General features: G+C 41.1%; 1 protein-coding gene across 2 annotated transcripts in view; it reads right to left on the minus strand.

Moving 5' to 3' along the window:
- Positions 1-17,170, minus strand: part of NKAIN3 (sodium/potassium transporting ATPase interacting 3) — a 524,566-nt gene that overhangs the window by 13,010 nt on the left and 494,386 nt on the right. The gene's annotated exons all lie outside the window — the stretch shown is intronic.

A 17,170-nucleotide genomic window follows, 5' to 3' on the forward strand; every position in this document is an offset into this window, starting at 1 on the left:
ATTTAAGATAAAGACTGTTCAAAATATTATCAGTGGTCAAAAAATGGGGAAATTTTAAGAAACACACATAGAACTTGGGATCTTAGCGACTGAAAAATCACAGTTGTTACTGGCTTTAGTGAAAAATGAAGTAACATTAAATAACATTAGATTTTAAATAATGTGTTTGTCCTTAGGCATACAGATATGCCCTTTCCCCCTATATATCAAAAGATATACCTTTTCTTCTTGTTGCCAGAATCCATTTTTTTCCTTAAGAATATTTATTGCATCATTAGAAAGACCTTTGAGAAGTCACAAAATCTATGTCCTTGCCTTCTGTCCTCAAGCCGTTCCTGACAAATAAGCACCTGCATTTTGTTGGGTCCCCTAATTTTCTTTCCTTTTTTGGCCATGCCATGCGGGCTCTTAGTTTTCCGACCAGGGATCGAACCCATGCCACCAGCATTAGGAGCGCAGAGTCAACCACTGGGCCGCCAGGGAAGTCCCTAAGCACCTGCATTTTGCAGAGGAGGTTTCGACTTCTCTCTGGTGGTGTGGTACTTGCCTCTCAGTCTGTATAGACTCACTATTTTGGGTAATATTCTTTCTAATTTCTTTCTGTTTTGATCAAAGCCTCAATCTTTCTTTTCCAAACCTAATGTCTACAGCTAATCTTAGTTCATTTCTCCTGATTTTTTTTTTGTCATAGTCCATTAAAAATATTAATTAGGTCATACCAAGCTCTGGTTATACTACAGCACTCTAACATTAACAGATATGTGGGCATATAGGAACACTGAACTCTGTGTCTGTGTGTTTAGGTACACAGCTGTGAATATTATATTATATCCTCCACTCAAGACAGGCATACTAGTGAACTGTGATTTAGAGAGAGATGAATTAGCCTAGAAGTTCTAGTGAAGTCTTGACCTACTCTGACTAGCTCTATCCTTCCATCTCCACTGAAGGAGGTGAGGTGAAGCTTCACCAGATCACTGTGTAGACATGAGCTTTGGAGTCCTCTGGGGCTCACAACAACCGGGTGACAAGGGACCATCTCCAGGTAATACCCCTGGAGACCAGAGGAGGCTGAGGCCCATCCTTTCCCTACCAAGTCACATAGGTTACCTGGATACAACCTCAAGGAGAGAAGCAGTGAGAGGGGAGTCAATGTGAAACACTAAAAAGATTTTCCCAGAGAGAATGAGCAGTGCCTAAAGGGGCCATTTAGTCAGACTGGATTAAGTTTTTATTAGATTAGATATTTAATCAAATATCAACTCCGTTACCTTGTTGACCAATGGGTGGGAATTTAGAAGAAAGATCACTTGATCAATTAAGATCATTGACTAAAAGTTGAATGATCCTATAATTTATAGGGCACTTTTGGAAGTTAAAGGGGGTGTTAAACAAAAGTATAAATATATACATTTGTGAATAAAATTATTCAATTGAAAAATTATATTCAAAATAAAATTATTTATAAAAATAAAGATTAAAAATGAATACCTGTATTCATTAAAGCAAAATAAAAAGAAAACTTCTTTACATTTCTCATTTGAACGTTAAAATGGAACATTAACAGAATGATTATTTTTGGTATATATTCATGTACTGCCATGAATCTGCTCCTTAGCCCATCTCTTGTCTCTAATATACCAAACCACTGATATTTTGGGGAAAAATATATACATAATATATAGTTTTTTCAATATGGTTTTATTATTTTCATAAATTTATTTACAATCTTATTCAAAATTTCTTTTTATGATTAGTAAATTTGAAATTGTCGATACCTTAATTGACTGTAAATCACAGTATTTTTTTTTACTCTATTTGCTTTATTGTTTGCTGTTTCTCTTCCATATACATCTAGATTGACATGTATTCACACATACACACACAAATAATATATATACATAACATTTTTCTGAATGATTCAAGAGTAAGTTACTTGCATAAAGCCCTTCACCCCCAAATATTTCAGTGAGCATTTCCTCTAAATAATAATATTCTCTTACATTTACACAGTAGAGTTTTCAACTTCAGGAAATTTAATACTGATACAATATTTTTATCTAAGCAAACAACCATATGCCAGTTTTTTAGTTGACCTAATAATTTCCTATGTAGCAGTAACTATTTTCACTGTGGAAATATCTTCCGTATAGGTGCTGCTAAATGCCAAGCAAGTTTGCTAAAGAGAGGACAGGTGCAATATAGTTTAGCCCAAATACCTCCCCAGCACTGTTAGTTGACATCCACTCAGTACATCTTTCCTTGCCAAAAATGTTACAGGACACAAAACTTAAACTGTATCTATTTATGGTTCTTTGTAGAGCTTCTCACAAATCAACTTCTTTTCATTTTGGTGCGGAATATAAATTTGTTGAATAAAACACAGGAGCTCTGCCAAAAGAGTCTTTTCTCAGGTTAAGAAATTTCAGAAGGAAATTATAAAATTGAAAACTAAATTCTGTATAACATTTAAATGCTAATTTGTCCAGTTTGCTTGCTTTTGTGAGCATAAATTTCAGTGTTTTCCTTTTTTATAAGCTTTCATTTATTGCCATTTACTAAAAGCTTCAAAAGATGATTTGGGGGTGCTTCGTTTGATTTAATAAATTGATTTAATAATTTTATTTAAATTCTTTAACTGATCTTGAATGCAGGGCAGCTAAAATGTAGAAGACTCATTTGTGAAGTGGTCACAGTCGTTGTAGGGAACTTAGATTAACTTATAAAGCAGTTCTTTAAAGGCTGAAATAACCCTACCTCTGACTGATGAAGAGAAGCAAAGAGAGAAAATGTATTCTGTCATCCTGAAGTGGTTTTTGTTTGTTTGTTCGTTTTCAACATCAACCTCATTACAAAAATATTCTCAGGGAAATGCAAACCAAAACCACAGTGAGGTACTACTTTATACCCACTAAAATAGCTATAATAAAAAAAAAATCAGATAATAACAAATGTTGGTAAGGATGTGGAGAAACTGGACACCACGCACTGCTGGTGGAAAGGTAAAATGGTGCAACCACTTTGGAAGACAGTTAGGCAGTTCTTAAAAGGGTAAATCTAGTTACCATATGCCCAGTAGTTCCACTCCTAGCTATATACCCGAGAGAAATGGAAACATACGTCCACACAAAAATTTGTACACAAATGTTTATAACAGCATTATTCATAATATCCAAAAGGTGGAAAAAGTATTGTAGTTTATTTACCTAATGTGTGTGTGTGTGTGTGTGTGTATATATATATATATATATATATATATATTTTGGGAACTAGACAAGACTACCAAAAGAGTGACTATTAAGGAGGAATCATTGAAAAGTAGGTAATTAAGAAAGTGAAAACATCAAGAATCCTTTATGGATGGAACACAGCAATGTGGCCTCTTGACAAGAGAAGCCTGATGTTTCCATATTAGAAAAATAGTTTTTTATGCACACACCAGAGTAGGAAGGTAGTTGAAGTAAAGAGGTAAATTGAAATGCAAATGGGAGGGCAAGTTTATAGACTCTGAAAGTGTTTTTAAAATGATGCTTTAAAAAATGAAGGTTTTTTTTTTTTTAAGATGACTTAACAAAATACTTGAAAACAACTCAGTAGGAAAGACCTTCAGCTTTTACGTTTGCAGAAAGGTAGTTATATCACATTAAGAAAGTGAAGCAACCGTGCGTTCTGAAAGTCACTGTAATGAGAAAGATGGGAGAAGAAGATGCTGAATTTAAGGAGTCTCTCCAGTAGAAATAAGGAGATGAATTTCAGTGAAACCTGGGAAGTAGCAGAAGAGGCACGGATGGGTTTTCAGAAGTATTAGAAAAGGAGGTTTAGAAAGGAAGCACCCACGGGATCTGCAGTCGTTACACTGAGAACACCGCATAAGGGTCTCTGCCAGAAGAGTGCCTTGGAAGAGGCGGGGAAGACAGAAGGAGGGGGCGGGCACAGCTTGGTGGGTGACCTGCAGGATAATTGAGTTGAATTCAATATACTCTGGTTATTAAAGTCTTAAAATGTAGAACAAAAAACTTAGCACAATTAACACCTGGCATCAACTGATGCAGAAAAGCCAGTTATGCAGAGCGTTGCCCCCTTCACCTGTTCTCGGAAACTGAGGTGTTACTATAAAAGATCCCTCAGGGAGAGACTGCAGCCAGGAAACCGCATTGTTTGTCGTCCTTTCAAACGTATTTCCTGTGCCAACTTCCACTCGGAAGAAGTGATGTTACTTGGAATGGAATATCTTTGTGGAAGTGACCACCATGAGAAGAAATGCTAAATATCATTTTGGGAAAATAAGGGAAGGTACATTTTTGCTTCTTAAAGATCATACCCACAACATTTGCCAAATCATATTCTGTTACATTTTATTGAACCAGACTTTAATCATGGCAGATTATTAATTAGAATTTCATCGTATACCCACACAGAACAGCTATTAAAGGTCAACAGTTTTTTTTGCGGGGGGGGCATTGTTTTCACAGTTGTGTAGTATTTGAATTACATCCTAAAATTCTGTTATTCTCATGATAATCTTCACATATTGAGTACTTGCTGACAAGACATTTGACTTGGAACAAGATAGCGGGATGTGTTACATACGCCTCTCCACATCCAATTAAATTTTACTGGGCTAGCCCGTTATTTTTCTTACATCGTGCAAGTAATTTATATTCTTAATCAATATTTAAACATGAATGCTTTAGTTTTAATCTAGTGAGTGCCCAATGTATCTTTCTTTACCTATTTATGAAGAATTTCATTGTTATCCTTGTTGGCACAGCTGGGTGTTTGAAAGCATACGGATTTTGGTCCCTGAAATATCTGGATCAAATATTAGTTCCACTTCTTGCAGGCTGCGAGCTGGGAAAACTCAACTCTCAGTGTACTCGTCTGTACAGCGCCTGCCAGGCTGTGGACGCCCTAGGTGAGATAAAAGCCGTGGACTGCGTGCAGCAGACCGCAGGCTGCTATTGATTTATCCACGCATTTATCTTATTCCGATGACACATTCCCATCAACTACTGAATTCCAAAATTTCAAAACCTTTGTTTAGCTTAGGATAACAATGGTTTGTGAGAATTGCAGCATTCTATTCCCCCTTCCCCAGAAGAGCATCTGTCCTTGGGGAACTTGTATTGAGCTTGCGTCTAGTCTGATTTTCTCATATTTGGAAAGAGTAGCTAGTCTGGAGGAGGGAGGATTGATTAGTCCATCACGTTTTGAAGGCTGAGGTTTCACCATCTCTGAGTGTTTCTTACTGTGGAAAATTAAGCTTCCCCGTATAAGGACATGGCAAGGAAGAAAGTAAAGCTCAAGGGAGGCAGAATTTTCAGAGTTCAGTGTCCCTTGGGTTTGTGGCTCTCCCTCTGTCCAGGGCTGGTGCTGGGCACTCCCTGAGCACGTGTCCAGCCCATGTGACCCGCCCAGTGCACCCGTGATCCGCCTGAGTGCACACCTTTTGTTTTTTTTTTGGCTGCGTTGGGTCTTTGTTGCCGCGCGCGGGCTTTCTCTAGTTACGGCGAGCGGGGGCTACTCTTCCTTGCGGTGCGCGGGCTTCTCATTGTGGTGGCTTCTCTTGTTGCGGAGCACGGGCTCTAGAGCACAGGCTCAGTAGTTGTGGCGCACGGGCTTGGTTACTCCGCGGCATGTCAGATCTTCCCGGACGAGGGCTTGAACCCGTGTCCCCTGCACTGGCAGGTGGATTCTTAACCACTACACCACCAGGGAAGTCTGCGCACGTGACACACTTGATCACCATTTTTTTAAGCTTTTAACTGGCATTGTTTTTATTCTCTAGTCCTTTCCCCCCACAGTAGCACAAATACTGAGGGAAGATCTCTCTCTTTTTTTCTTGGTATTTCAAGTCACTCCGTGGGATTCTTTGTAGGTAATATATCCCTTTTATGCAAAGTGCACAGAGTGACTTTTTTTTTTTTTTTTTTTTTTGCGGTATGCGGGCCTCTCGCTGTTGTGGCCTCTCCTGTTGCGGAGCACAGGCTCCGGACGCGCAGGCTCAGCGGCCATGGCTCACGGGCCCAGCCGCTCCTGTGGCATGTGGGATCCTCCCGGACCGGGGCACGAACCCGCGTCCCCTGCATCGGCAGGCGGACTCTCACCCACTGTGCCACCAGGGAAGCCCCAGAGTGACTTTTTCCGAATGCTTTCAGTGTTTAGATGCAGGGATGCACTTATTCTAGTTATTCTGTAAGGATCCCATGGACCGTCTCTAGTATTTTGTCTTTGATTCTTGCAAGGGGGAACCTGGTTATAGTGTCCTTACAGGGTCCTTTGATAAGAAAGCATCTACCACCGTGGCTTCTTTCCTCACTCTTAGTTGCTAGAGTTGTATCACCTTTATAAAGATGCCTCTGACATACCAGCTCCCACCATCCTACTTCCTCAATACACACATACACTTCTTTTTTTTTTTTTTGCGGTACGCGGGCCTCTCACTGCTGTGGCCTCTCCCGTTGCGGAGCACAGGCTCCGGACGCGCAGGCTCAGCGGCCATGGCTCACTGGCCCAGCCGCTCCGCGGCATGTGGGATCTTCCCGGACCAGGGCACGAACCCACGTCCCCTGCATTGGCAGGCGGACTCTCAACCACTGCGCCACCAGGGAAGCCCCACTTTTTTGTTTTGGTTTTCTCATATTCAGGAAGAAAGGAGCTAGGTTCTCTTTTTTTTTTTCTTTCTTTCTTATTTGTGTTTTCATCTTTAACAGTGTATTTTCTATTCCCTTTAAAGTTACTCAGCTTTTTTAAAGAGACACAAATTGTGCTATTTTCCTATTGTAGACATACTCTTAACCCTTTGGTTAATCTTCATCACTAATTTGGTGGAATGGCTGTTTACTCTTATCAACTACAGTTTGGCTTTCCTGAGGTCTCTTTCAAAGTTTTTGTAATTTTTCAATTACTGTCTGCTCAGAATCACTGGTGGCTTTGTGTCACTACTGCTGGGCTCATTCAGAGGAACATTTTATTCTAGAGAAAACGAGATTTTTAAGAATTCTGAAAACACCTCCCTTTTCTATTTTTGGAGCTCCCTTTTCATTTTTATTTGGCTGAATTTCCAGCTTTTGTTTCTCTCATGGGTCCAGATCTCTGGAAGCAGATGTTCCCGTAATCAGTGCTGACAGTTTCTTCCCACTTTAAAATTTTCTAAGAGTAGATAATATTTAAATAATGGCATAATGAATTTCTAAAATCTCTTTGGGGTCAATAAAGCAGAATAGAATGGCTGAGAGGAAAAATATTGCTTAAAAAGGTAAGGGCTAAAAACAGTTCTAAGAATCTGTCTAAACAGATATAATTTTTCCCTTATGTAATACATTTTTTCTCAGTTATCCAATTTTTTCCCAGTATATTTTTATCATTCTCATTTAAATCTCGCTAATGTTCTACTTTGCTCAATAAATCAAGTGACAAATACTTGTTGACTTTGAAGTCTCTCTATAATTCATTTTTACTGTCCGCTTCTACAATTTTGAACATTTCCCCTTTGAATATTCATTTTCTTTTTTAAAAATAGCCTCTATTATTACTTTTGGTTTTCCCATTTCTAGGGCAGACTCCATCCCCAAAATACCATTTCTTCTGAGATCATTTTATAAATTCTTTTCTCTTTCTATGAATTACTGTTCAAAGAAAATTGAATCTGATCATATTCTTCCCAAGATTAAATCCATTCATTGATTGCACGTCATCTAGCAGAGTATCCTAGCTGGAGAGACCTGAGTAGGGTGTGGGTGTGCACGTACACACTTGCTGAGTAAGACTTGGGGTAGCTAGCCCTTTGGGGTGGTCATTTATTGCTCGGAAAAAGTAATTTATTTATCACAGAGTGCCTTATAAATGTTAACTTTCTCTATAAGTGCCAAATATAAAATAGGTTGGGACTCACTGGTGTTAAGACAGAATCCAAGGTCCCTCAAAGACTGACCCCACTGTTCACTTAGTGAACTGAACATACCTCACTACCCATCACTTTCTGAGTGTCCCGTGCTTTCCCCAAGCCTCTGTGACATACATTTGCCTGTATTTAAAATGCATTTCCTTTGTTCCCTTCCTCATGATGTAATATTCTTCATATAAGACCATGTTCTCATGCTCTGAGCAGTCATGCTTGGTGCCCTGACACACAGTTAGCCTCTGCTTATTTTTTTTGTGCTTCTGATTCACTTTATACAGACCATTATCTGCACTTTACTCTTCCATAACTATTTACACGCCTTGCTCACTTATTAGAATGTAAGACCTCTTGGGAAAGGGACCACGTCTTATTCATTTCTGTATCCTTGTGGGTCTAGTACACAGAAGACTTTCAATAACTGTTTCTTGAATGAATGAATCAAATCAATACAGGATTAGCTATTTAAACTTGTTTAAAGCCCTAAAATTAATCAATAATATGCTGGAACTGGACTATACTTTTGGATCTGGACGGGTTAATGACCTCAGACAAGAAGAGATGTGGGAGAAATGCTGAATCCAATCAAGCATTTAAATGTCTACAAGAATTGGCAAGCTACCTAGAATACAGAAAGAACACAGAATTCCATCAGGAGCTATGGTTGAAAGAAGTCAGTGTAATGTCAACAAAGCATCTGAGTCATGTGGGAAGACATTAAAATGTTTTAAAGCATTAGTGAGTATAAAACCAACCAGAAAGAGACTCTTAATCGGAGTAAAGTCTTGTGTCTACTCAAATCTAACGTCATCTGAGTCCTGATGCTGTGGGCGGCTGAATTAATCACAGTTGAAGGGTATGGAATGAGATCTCCTCTTATTCCACCAACTATTTCAAAAAGCTCTGAAAATCCATTCGTGGAAAGTGAGAATCCCCTTGGAATTGAGGTCCTGCTTCCCAGCTGAAGATCCCTTAACATACAGCAAACTCAAATCACTTGAGATGCTTATTTGTTGGAGAAATAAATTTCAATATTTATTTCAACATTGTGGCTCCATCATTTTAAACATGTGGCTTCCAAAGATCCTATGCTGGTCTGTATCGAACAGGCAGAAACGGGAAGGGCATGGAGAACCCCTTGTGGAAGTGACGTGGGCGCTAGGCCTGGAAATGGGCATGTCCCTTCTGCTCACATTCCATGATCTGGAGTTCAGTGTCATGGGACACCTAACTGCAGGGAGCCTGGGAGATGCAGCCCAGCTGTGCGTTGGAAAAAGGACACACAAATGGCAAAGACCTGGCCAGTCTCTGACACGAGCATGTACATTCAAGCTTTGCAGTTGACTGAACTGTACATAGCAAAGAAAGCTGTTCTCTGAGCACACCATTAACTCTACTCTAGACTTTTTGTTCTTATAATCAAAGAGAGAGAGCAAGGATAAACAAAAGAGAGGAGAGAAAAAAGAGAGAAAGTGAGTGAGAGAGCGAGCGCCTGTTTCCTCCTCTGAGGAAAAATGTGGACAAAACTGAAAGGCTAATTAGGTATAAAATTTAGAATTAATTTACTTTGTGCCTCGTACAACTTAGAAGGAGAGACAAATGCCTTTACTTCTCCCCTACTTTATCTTCACGTTGGCATCCAAGTTATTGGTACTCCCAAATACCTCACTTAGACCAGTTTCAAATACTGCTCCCAGAAAGAACACTAAATTATTCTTTTTTAGTCAATAAAATGCTTAGTATAAAGCACACGAAGGGACTTCCCTGGTGGTCCAGTGGTAAAGAATCCGCCTTCCAATGCAAGGGAATGCAGGTTCGATCCCTGGTCAGGGAACTAAGATCCCACATGCCGCGGGGCAACTAAGCCCGTGCACCACAACTACTGAGTTCGCGCGCCTCAACTAGAGCCCGTGTGCCGCAAACTACAGAGTCCACGCGCCCTGGAGCCCTAGCGCCACAACTAGAGAAGAGAAGACCTGCATGCCACAACTAGAGAGAAGCCCGTGCACCAAAATGAAGAGGCTGCATGCCTCAACGAAGATCCTACGTGCCGCAACCAAGACCTGACACAGCCAAAAATGAATTAAAAAAAATAATAATAAGTAGATCTTTAAAAAAAATACAGCACACGAAGATGAGTGTTCTATATATGCCTCTTAGTGTTGGTTACTTGCATGACATTTCTTCAAAGGAATTATAAAATCTGACTTCCATTAAATATTTGGTCCAAGAGTATAGCTCTTGAGAATATTGTGTGCCATTTTGCTATCTAAGAGGGATGAACATCTGTTTCATTGTTTGTTCTTACTTTAAAATGCCTCTGTGTCATTGTCTGATCTTACTTAAAATGTTTTAGTGTAACGGTGAGAGTATAAGCTATATACTGGGGATGGCAAGTTAACATTTTAAGGACTTAATGATGAAACATCACTCCAAAATCAGCCAGGGCCAGTACTTCAAAATGTGTTACCTATGTTTGCATTAGAAATCTGCTTAATTTGCATGAAAAAAATTTAATTGGTAAAATAAGTGCTGTTTGGGACTTCCCTGGTCTTGCAGTGGTTAAGCCCCGCGTTCCCAATACAGGGGGCCCAGATTTGATCCCTGGTCAGGGAACTAGATCCCACAGGCATGCCACAGCTAAGAGTTGGCATGCCACAACTAAGGAGCCCACGTGCCGCAACTAAGACCTCGTGCAACCAAATAAATAAATATATATTTAAAAAAAATAAGTGCTGTTCAAGAGATGGGACTGCCTGGGAAAACTCAAGAGATGGGGTTGCTTGGAAGCCAGAAGGGAGCAGTCAGCAGTGACCTAAGTCACCCATTACAAGGAATCCCGGTAAGATCTAAGTGAACTTGACATTAGGTCATTGCTGGCCTTCGAGAGAGCGTTTTCAGTGATAATATAGGACAGAAAGCCCAACAGCCGCGGCCTGACAGTGGATAGGAGGTGAGAAAGTTACACTGTAAGTCTGGACTATTTTGTAGAAAAGTCTAGATGTGGAGGGAAGAAGTATGAGAGACAGGGAAGCTCAGTGTATACCGGGTGGGGAGCCAGGGTAATTTCTTTTGTTTTTAAACTTATGTGGCTTTATTCATAAACTGAGGAAAAAGGTCCAATGAGAGGAAGAAACTGGGAGAGAGAAGGGGAAAAGAGATATAAAGTTAGGGAGGCGGAAAGAGAGTCATTAATGAAGCAGGCACCTGAATACGTGGGAAGGATGGACAGAAAAGCCACAGAAGTCCAGGGACAGAGTGAAGGCCTCCTCTCCTCTTCTATGTCGGGAAGGAGAACATCATGGATAAGTACGGACAGTTCCGACGGGAGAGAGACCCTAGGAGCTTGTGGGCACCCATGCCTACTGGCTTTCCTTTTCTTTGCTGTAGAGTCTTAGCGGGAGAGTCTCAGCGCTGAGCGGGCAGAACAGAAGACAAGGGTGCAAGGATCACGTCACCTCTCTGGGCTTCACGTCCTCTTTCCTAAAGTGAGAGTAAGGACTCCAAAGTCTCAGGATGGGGGCACTAATGCCGCGGTTTTAAGGGACCTGGAGAAGGCGCAGACTCAGAATGGGTGAGAGGAGGAAGGAGAGGTGGCCGGCGCACATGTGACCTCATGGGGCTGCATCAAGGCCAGTTGGTGCAGCACGTTCTTCTCTGCAGCTCAGGGCCGGCTGGAGAGGTGAGGGCTCAGCCTACCCGCGGTGGGGCGGGCAGAACAGCTCAGCGTGAGGATTGAGAAGGGTGTGTGTGGCGGGCGTTGGGATAGGGATATTGAATTTAGAATTAAAATGGAAACACAAGGACCCTGTCGGAACGCTGGTAGCTGCTATCTCTCTTGGGCTCCTAAATTTTCCCACTAATAACCCACAATAAAACCATTGCCCAGGATCCACATAAAATCCTCACAGCCCATTTTGGTTTTTTGTCGCTGCATTTAGGGTGCCGTGAGGATGTGATATTTTTTGTTGTTGTTGTTACTGCCTCGTAATCACAACTGGTTCCCAAATCCCTCATCTTCCATTCTGTACCATCTGGAGGATAGATCCTTCAGTCTTCCTTCTTGAGGAAAGGCCATGCCACACAGCTTGGGGCTGTTGGTAACCAAGGGAACCTGAGAGCTCCGACCTGTCTGACCAGGGATGGAGGGAGGTGGGATTATGTCTCCTTCAAGCTAACAGGCATCTGTGTAGAGCGCTTGCTTTAAGGGGTGAGGCTGATGCTTCACACTCCCTGGGCTGCTAATCTGGATCAGACAGATCAAGATGTTCTGAATAGCTGCCTGATATTTACCATTTGCAAATGAATGAAGAGAATGTGATGCACTTGATGGTACCTTGAGATAAACCCCCCCCCCCCCCCCCCCCCCCCCCCGCTCTGGGCATCATCTACAGGGGTGTGGTGTTAGAGCTGAGTGCCTTGGGGATCCCCCAAGGGGTGATTCCATTTGTTAATGGGCGCAGAGCTAGATATTGGCAGAGTGACGACCACCTTCATTTAAATAATTTCTAACGTACAGTTTCAAGTGGGAACACGGAAAATTGAACCCCCTCTGGGGTGTCGGTGCTCTCTGCTTGTTGGCGTCAACTTTCTGTCAAAACAGGCCACGACCAGTAGCCAGGGAAAACTTCCAGGAAATGTAAGTGTACAAGCCATTTATACCTTACTGCAAATGAGTCAGATTGTTTTCCTATAGTGCAAGGAATGGGAAATTTAAATTTTCATAAGGTGTGAGGACAGAGATATGAGAGATAATGTAATGACATGAGGGCATTTTCCTTGCTATGTGTTTTGTACATATCTGCACAGAATTTCACATCATATTTGTATGACAAATATTTACTGATTTCTTATGATGTTCCAGATACTGAACCAGGTCCTTGGATCCCAGGGTGGGCAGGGTACGATCCCCGTGCTCTACAAGTGGGGAACACAGTTAATTAAAAAATAAATTGAGCACAGGTTCAGAGGGTCTACTGAGGCACGGGGAAGAGGGCGTCCTGGGGAAGAATGTTGAAGAACACGTACTTGAAGGGAGGTGACCGTGTCTCATCTGGTGACTGAACAGATGTGGGAGGTGAGGAAGAGTCAAGGAATGTGCCCAAGGTTCTAGCTTGTGTGAAGAATGGTCATTCATAGAAATGGAGACAGAGAATAGAAACGGAAGAATTCTCCCCCCTCTCTGCCAATGGAACTCCTAACCAACCTTCCGAGTCCACTTGCTTGCACAGTTCTTCACTCAATACTCACTCATTATCTATTGTACAGAGTGCCCATTATGTCAGGAAATGGGCGAGGCCCTGGGGATAGCATGACTTTTAAAAATTACAGTTGTGTTAAATGTTTCCAAGGAAAATGCAGTGTGCAATGAAACCATATAAGAGTATATCCTGGGTGCCCTCAGCTAGCCTGGGGAGGGTGAGAGGGAAGTGGCTAAATTGGGGAGAGACAGTTAAGCTGAGATCGGAAGGATGTATCTAAGTTAGTGAGTCAACAGAGGGAGGAAAGGGCTTGGTGAATGTAGGAAAACGGATGTAGCTGGAGATGAGGAAGTGAGAGGGGAAGAAAATAACGGCTGTAGATAGTCCCTAGTTAGGTTGAAATATAGGCGTTCTGGGTTGGAGAGACATGACCGTCTGGGTTCCACTTCCCCATGAGGTTAGTGCTGACTTTGGAGCTTGTTCTAGTAAAATGGCTTCTTTAGTCTCCATGGAAAGTTCCCCTCTTGAGTCACTGGTTTGGGTACTTTGGTGTTTATGACATTCTTCTTGAGAGATACTGTCTTCTTTTCAGCTTTGATGAGGTATAATTGACAAAACTGTAATATACTTAAAGTTTACAACATGATGATTTGATATATGTATACATCGTGAAAGGATGCCCACCATGGAGTTATTAACACATTCATTACGGAGACTGTCTTGTTAACCTGCCCAAGGACTGGAATCCTCTCTGAACCAGAGCACTGTAGTTAGAACCCTATTCTGTGCGGCCTGACCTTCCCATGTGTGGGGCTGGCTTAGGTCTCCACCCTGTTGGACCCAACTTTTTGACCGTACGTCTGTCCCCTTGGCCGTATTTTGCATTTGCGTTCACTCTATGGTGCATCTATCTTCCAAGTCTCTGTGGCCTCCCTGATGTCTTGTCCAGGAGTCCATAAACTCAAGCTCTTGCTCTAATGTGGTATAGTGGAGGTTTACTCCATCTCCCTGTATCTTTTTTTCTTTTTAAAGATTTTTTGATGTGGACCATTTTTAAAGTCTTTATTGAATTTGTTACAATATTGCATCTGTTTTACATCTTGGCTTTTTGGCCCCGAGGCATGTGGGATCCTAGTTCCCTGATCAGGAATCTAACCCACACCCCCTGCATTGGAAGGCGAAGTCCTAACCACTGGACTGCCAGGGAAGTCCCCATCTCCCTATATCTTGACCTTCAAAATTACTAAAAATCCATCTGATTATGCTAAAGAGATGCAGGACCTCCATTTGTTAAACATAAATATTTGTAAGTTGGATGAAGGTGGTCAAAAGGTACAAACTTCTAGTTATAAGATAAATATAATAAATACTAAGGGTGTAATAACAACATGATTAATAAAATTAACACTGCTGTATGTTTTATATGAAAGTTAAGAGAATAAATTCTAAGAGTTCTCATCACACGGAAAACTATTTTTTTCTTTTATTTTGTTTCTACATGCGATGATGGATGTTCACTAAACTTATTCTGGTAATCATTTCATGATGTATATAAGTCAAATCATTATGCTGTACACCTTAAACTTATACAGTACTGTATGTCAATTATATCTCAATAAAACTGGAAGAAAAAAATTGTAAATGTACCAAGCATCTCACTAAATTCTGAACATAATCCTAACACTTCATCAAATTTGAGAAGCTTGTAGTTTTGAAATCCATTTTGAAAAATGAGTTGCTGGGCCAAGAGAATTTACTTAATAAAATAAACTCAGCAGTCATTTAAAAAATATTTTTATTATTTTATTTTTGGCCACGAGGCGCAGCTTGCAGGATCTTACTTCCCCAACCGGGGATCAAACCTGGGCCCCTGGCAGTGAAGGCACTGAGTCCTAACCACTGGACAGCCAGGGAGTTCCCTCAACAATCACTTTTTGTATTAGCTGCTATGTGCAAGGCATTTCCTAGGCTCTAGAGTTATATCTGGGAACATAAAGATTCTGACTGCAGAGATTTTGTATTCTAGTAGAAAGGTTAGGTAGTAAGTTTGTAGCTATTTGGCAGAGTTATGGGGACATGCTTCAGGCTCTAAATCTAAGCTGTGGTGAGGATAGCTGCAACTCCCCAGATTGTTGCCAAAAGAAATTTATACTCTCTGAGAACCAGTAGATTCTTCATGGCTTATTGGACCAGTCCTATGACTCCTTTGAAATATTGACTGTGACCACGGGATCATCCTTACTTGGGTCTCATGTATTTCTGCATCCTTGACTCTCACAAATTTCTCCTGTCCCTCCACCCTTGTATGGTCAGGCCACCCAAGATGGCTGTTCTCTTGCTCTCTGTACATCCCCTGCTGGACCAGTCCCTGCTTCACCTACACCCTACCCTTCCCTCTTAATCATAGAGCCTAATCAGTAAATGCCTGTGTACTTGCCCCCGACCCCTGTTAGTAACTGTTCTAATCTTTATATCAGAATGTCTCCACTATGTTAGTTTGTCAAAGGGGTGGTGAGGGGCGTGCTTTTCTGCTGTTTTCCCTGGTAACCAGTGAGTCAACCTGATAGTGGGGTGTCGCTCCAGGTCCCTTTCTGCTTCAGACGTGTAAGATCCCCCATTCCTTAAACCATTGATGTCTCTGTTGCTGACTCTGGGCTCTTTCTTCTGTCTTGAGCCTGGGCCTCAAGGGGTCAAATGGTTGTATAAAGGGCTATTTTGAGATTTTCCATGTAAAATGCTGAACCCACATCTGGGGAGTTCATTTTCTTTTCAAAAACTAATGCTTAGGATTTTCGATGTACATTTCTCCTGCCAATCAACATATACAGCCCAGGCTGGCCTTTGTGAGCGCGACAGACATCCCATTTGCAGTTTGCAACCTAATAGCAGAAGAAGTAGTGCTAGCAACAGCTCCTCTGAAAAAGCCTGGCAATATTTATACACGTTAATACTATTTTTCAGTACTTTTTGCCTCCCCTCCACACTTCCTTGAATTAAAAACGTTCTTTTTAGTAAATCTGACAAGGTACTAACAAGCCCACAAGTTCATTTCAGCAGTAGATGGTTCACACACAAGATGTTGACTTTTTTTTTATGGTTATGTTTTATTTTATTTTTTTAACATCTTTATTGGAGTATAATTGCTTTACAATGGTGTGTTAGTTTCTGGTGTATAACAAAGTGAATCAGCTATATGTATACACATATCCCCATATCTCCTCCCTCTTGTGTCTCCCTCCCACCTTCCCTATCCCAACCCTCTAGGTGGTCACAAAGCTCCGAGCTGATCTCCCTGTGCTATGCGGCTGCTTCCCACTAGCTATCTATTTTACGTTTGGTGGTGTATATATGTCCATGCCACCCTCTCATTTTGTCCCAGCTTACCCTTCCCCCTCCCAGTGTCCTCAAGTCCGATCTCTATGTTGACATGTTTTTACGATTACATGTTCCAAATATCCTGGGCTCACAAAAGTGTTCACAGAGATTGACAGATTTTAAAAAAGGAAATAAATGAAACATATATAAATAGGCTTTTTCATTAGAATGAATGATGAAAAGTATTGACCCTACCTAGCAGTACTCTTGCTTTTGTGAGCTTTTTATTTCATTGTCTTTGACCTGAAATCACAGTCTTTATAGGAAATGGCTAAAGAGGCTGAAAGGTAACTAAGAAGATGGGCGGCTGGAAATAAATGTTTCCTCAAGCATTTATTACCCTTCAGAAATGTCCATCAGCTGAAATGTTACGCCCATAGAACCACTTAAGCAGTGCAGAGGAGAGAAGCGGGTAGTTATTAATTTTTAAGGCTGGCTGATAGCTTTCAGTCCAAGAAAGGCTTAACTTTGCATTTTGAATAAGGCAGAGATTTTCATTTGTTAGAATAGAAATCGAAATGATAAATGATATATTGTCTGCCAAAATACGGTGACATTACATTATCTACTTGCAGTTACCTTTCAGAAGAAGCTTTCCAGAAGCATACTTAGATAAATTGGAAGGCTACCTGTATTATTTTCTTATTTTATGTTTAAATTCTGGAAACACAATTCAAAGGACACGTCTTCTCGA

This window comes from Delphinapterus leucas, chromosome 17, assembly GCF_059928025.1.
Source record: "Delphinapterus leucas isolate spDelLeu-1000000601 "Yukka" chromosome 17, BTC_Dleu_Yukka2, whole genome shotgun sequence".
NCBI classification, from domain to species: Eukaryota; Metazoa; Chordata; class Mammalia; order Artiodactyla; family Monodontidae; genus Delphinapterus; species Delphinapterus leucas.